Source organism: Gossypium hirsutum, chromosome A12 (genome assembly GCF_007990345.1).
Source record: "Gossypium hirsutum isolate 1008001.06 chromosome A12, Gossypium_hirsutum_v2.1, whole genome shotgun sequence".
Classification (NCBI taxonomy): domain Eukaryota; kingdom Viridiplantae; phylum Streptophyta; class Magnoliopsida; order Malvales; family Malvaceae; genus Gossypium; species Gossypium hirsutum.
Window position 1 is genome coordinate 10282698 of NC_053435.1, and position 5104 is coordinate 10287801.

Consider the following 5104-nt stretch of genomic DNA (forward strand, 5'->3'; position numbering starts at 1 on the left):
AAGACCATGTCTGGGACATGGTATCAACTTCATGGACGAGCCAGTGTAAGACCATGTCTAGGACATGGCATTGGCATTATACCTTATGTTTGAGACTTAGTGAATATCTGATAGCATTCCAAATGGTTCAACGGTGAGAATTACAGTTTAAGTGAAATGAGAAGAGTATAACCATGTTGTGAGTGGTACAGGTACCTATTTGAAATGTATGAGATGTGAGCTCAATATATGCTATGTGAATTGTATTGGATAATAATGAGTAAGTTGTGCTTATGCCTACTTTTGTATTATGAGAATGATGATGAATGGTAAAGTTGTTATATTTATTTGCATGCAACTTACTAAGCTTTATGCTTACTCCCTCTCCTTTCCATTTTCTTATAGTGCCGCCTAATTAGCTCGAAGATCATCAGACATCGGAGGCATCGATCACACTATCAACCGAAGCACTTGGTATAGTTGGTTTTATTATTTTGAGTATGGCATGTATAGGGCTTAGACTTTTGAGTTTTGTGTCAATGTTAATTTAGTAAAGGTGTTAGCTTGGCATGAATCTCTTAGTTTTGTATAAAACCTTGGATAATGGCTAATATTCATTATTGATATATGCAAATGATGATATTTTCATGAATGAGTTAATGCCTTGTGTGGCTGATTAGACTTTGTGCTGTTGTGTGGATTTGTCATGTTAGATGTTATGTAGGTTGATGCAAATAAGGGTGGCAAAAAGGCTTGGTAAATAGCCTTATTTTGTCCATACGGGTAGACAGACGAGCGTATATCTAGGCTGTGTGTGACACACGGCCAGCCTCAGGGGCGTGTTGTCCAGCCGTGTGTCCCCTGCACGTTAAATTTGCAAGTTAGTATGTATGGTAGTAAACACACAGGCAGAGACACGGCCGTGTGTCTCAGCCATGTGAAGGGCACGGCCTAGCACACGGATGTGTGCCTTGGCCGTGTAACCCTTAAGGATTGCTGACGTTAGAAATAGAATGTCAAGGTTTTCGAACACGGGCTGAGACATGGGCGTGTCGAGGCCGTGTGAGGGACACGGGCATGTGCCAGGCTGTGTGAAAACCCCTGTAGGTTCGAATTGAAAAATAAATCTACATAGGTAAAACACATGGGCGTGTCCTTAGGTGCTTAGGCCGTGTGTGCCACACGGGCAATCAGCACGACTATGTTCAGGATCCACACCAGCGCGTTGCCCATCCACACAGGTGTGTACCTTATTTCAAAGGTCATTTTCCTAGTGTTGGTTAAAGGACTCGAGTTGGTCCCGAGTGGTTTCCAAGAGATGTTTTAGGCCTTGTAGGCCCATGATAAGAAATTTTAGACAAAGTTTGAAAAAAAGTTTTAATTTTTAACGAGCTCGTATGATCCAACTTGTACGTGTGTATGTGATTTGTGAACAGTAATGCCTCGTACCTAGTATCGGCGTCGAACTCAAGTTAGGGGTGTTACACTAAGGCCCCAATATCAATCCCATTTTCAAATCCGCATTTCATTCTCACTGTTTCCTTCTTTTTAGCACTTAACTTTGTATCCATAAGAAACAAAATTCGGGGATTAATAGCTCTCAATTTGTTCTTTAGGCTCTTGATAGTTCGTGATCTCCCTAAACCACGAACATTTTAGCTAAGTATTTTTATTGCATTAGACTGCTCTGTTCACTAGAGCTATCCGTTAAGTCAAAAAATCCTACATCCACTTTATTCTTTGCAATCGTTGGTAATCCTTCCAAATTCACTAAAGGGTCATTTTCCTCCTCCAATATTAAATTCGTGGACCCATTTCCAAAATCATCATTAATTAAAACCCTACTACCCAGATTACGCCAGTTGTCAGGCTCTTTAAATGTATTCTGTTGACTTGATTCCGAAGGAATTAATTTGGGATTTGAAAATTGATTCCATGATTCTCCCTTGAATTACGCCCCAAATCATTTCCCTATTTACTACTTTGATTGTTGCCTTCCATAATCTCATTGCTTCACTGTGATCCATCAGCCTGCCGGAGCCACCGACTCGACACCATACTTCATCACCGCGACGTAGCAAGCAAAGATTAGTCCCAACCAAAGACAATCTTGGCTGGTTCTATTCGAAGTCGAAATGGACAATAACTTTCACTGTGTCCCAACTTACCACAAATGAAACACAACAAGCTCAATTTTTCATATTGAAAACGGGTATAAACAATCATTTCTTTGCCAATTTGGATCTTTTTCTGTCGTTTCAACAGAGAAGAAACGTCCAAACGAACTCGGATACACATAAATTTCTTAAGGCCCAAGGTCAAAATCAGCAAACTGTTTGGCCATTGTTTCAGTCATTAACCCTGAAGGCAAATCGTGGGTTTAAACCCAAAATTTAGAAAAATTTAATAATATATTTGACGGATTTTCTCCTTTTTGGATTGTTTGCAGGTTAAGCAAATGGTTATTGAAGAACTAAGATGTACCAGAAGGTACCCCTTGCACATCAACCTTAGGGAAAATTGAAAAAGGTACCTTTTATCTCCTAGATCTGTGATGCATATCCCTCCAATTGGGTGCCACAAATCAACCATAGTATTGCGTAATGAGGGAAAATGGACAACACTGTCCGTGAGACATCGCCCCACCAAGCAGAATTGATAGATCCGATCCACAACCGCTGCTTCCTCTTAGAACGCCTCCCCTTATTCATCTAACAGCTTTAGATTTGCTATTTCTTCTTCCATACCAAATTCACTCGAAAGAGACAGAAACCAAATAAAATCAATTGAAAAAAGACAAAAGAAAATCAAACAAAAGAAAATAAAAAAGAAGAATATCAAAAAGAAGAATTTGAGAGGACGTGTCATAAGACAGACAAGTAGAATTATGACTAGTGTATATTTTTAAATAGTTTGTATGCATTGGGGGCTTTTGCATGAACTACATTTTACAAACTTATTTTGGTATTTAACCTATCCAATTGGGTTGGCAACTATAGGGCCATTTGGATGGCGTCAGAGCTGTTTTTGAAATGTGTTGGTTGCGTTTTAGGTCTGTTCTACTTATTGATGATGGAATGTGTTTTTTTATATGCTATTAAAATGTAGAAAATGTTGAATTTTATTTTACGAAAAATTTATTATGTTAAACAAATGATGATTTTTAATCATATAAATATAAATATAAATAATGTATTAATGTATTTATAAAGTGATGTTGGAAACTGACTTTAATAAGAATATTCCATATTATTTTTTATTTGTAAAACACAATAAAAATACACTTATTTACTTACAACCAAAACAACAAAGGTACAGCTGTAGGGGAAAAAATGGCAACTCAAGGAATAAATGCTACCACCCAATGTGGCCGAAATTACTAAAAAAATAGCAAAATACTATAAACACTAGTTTAATCTTTAAGTAATCTACAAAAGTAAGGCCCTAAATCCAACGGCCAAAAATACAGCAAGGGTCCACCGTGAAGCCAAGTAACGAATTTCACCATCGCTGGTCTCCCTTTCCTCAGTAGTCGAAGTTGGCGTGGTGGAACCGTTATAGTTAGGATTACTACCGTACAACCATTGAATTCCTTCTATATCATCATTTGCTAGCTCCACTTTCCTTGTTCTCGAAGTGATTGTCGGATACATAATCGCATCTTCCACCGACGAATGCCCCAGCCCTAACAAATGCCCGATCTCGTGGACAGCCACGGTCTTCAAATCTACTGCCGACGGCACAGCTGACCTCATGACGTCGCCCGAAACGATCCAGTTTTCATCCGCATCCAAATGGAACCTCCCGCTGGGAGGAGAAAACGCGTGAGCCAAAATTCCTAAAACCCCGTCAAATGGCTCTCTGTCTCTGTGGTTTCTGCTGTAAAAACTGATTTTGACGTCCAAGTGAGGAATGAATCCGTTTCCGAGAAGGTCAGCAGCGTAACAGCGGACCATTTCTGGAAGGCGCTTGTGAAGACGGCCTTCATCTCGTCTGTTAACTCATTTCCAGGTAAGAAACCGTACGTTAAGTCCCTCCTGTTGGCAGACCAACGTGGCGTACCGGGGAAGAAACTATAATGACCCGTCATGTGGAAGTGTACGGTGGTGTGGAAAGATGACGATTTACCAGAGTTCATGAAAGTCGTCCCATTCATTATATCGGCGTTACCGCATCTCGGTTTTATGATCCGTTGAAAAGTCTGATCATCCAGTTGACCGGTCAAGTAAAGGTTGAAATTCTGCTAGTACCTTTTCAAGGCCTTTTCTAGCTCGTCATCAAAATCGTCGCTAAAATTAGGCATAGTGATGGGGATGTAACCGAAGTTGCTAAAGTAGTGTTTGAGCTTAGACAAACCCTGTCGTGTCTCTCCTGAATGGCAACCCGCGAATTTAATGAAGGCAGTCCATAGGGCTAAAAAGGTGGCGTTTGGGTGTAGCCATGGCGGATAAGCTGTTATGTTTGGAAATAAACTAGCTGTGAGTGAAGCAAAAGGGGGGTTTTTTTACCCAATTGGGTTAAAAAAAATTTTAAAATATCAAAATAGGGTGTCAGATATATTATTTACGGAAATGGGTTGTTTTTTTGGGTCGAGCCTACTTGACAGGCGCGACCCATTTTTTTAATAATGTAATTTTTTAAAATATTATTATTTTATTATATTTTAATAATTTTTAAATTTTTAAAATTCAATCGGGTCAAAACCGGGTCGAGCCAAACCCGAAGGCGCGACCATTCGCGCCTGCTGCAGGGGAGCGGCTTCCCTGCAGCCCGCCACGTGTCCCTGCCCCCCACCCCCCATCCCACCTGTAGAGACAGAGAGAAAAAAAATTTAATTTTGTAATGGGGGACCATATAAGCACCGGTCCCCCAATTTTGTGAATGCAGCAGCAAAGAGAGAAAAGAAGAAGAAGAAAAAGAAAAAGAAGAAGAAGGAGAAGGAGGAGAAAGAAGAAAAAAATGTTAGTAATTTTTTTATAATTATTTTAAGATTAAAATGTTAGTAGTTTAGTGTTATGTGATAATTTTTAGTGTTTGTAATTATTTTAAAATTAAAAAAAAGTACATTTTAAAAAAAAAGTAAAATATTAGTAATTTAAGAGTGTTATGTAATTATTGTGCTTGA

At 39.1% G+C, this 5104-nt stretch overlaps 1 pseudogene; it reads right to left on the bottom strand.

Moving 5' to 3' along the window:
* Positions 1-3238: 3238 nt before the first annotated feature.
* Positions 3239-4780, bottom strand: LOC107927394 (metalloendoproteinase 2-MMP-like; annotated as a pseudogene).
* Positions 4781-5104: the final 324 nt, after the last annotated feature.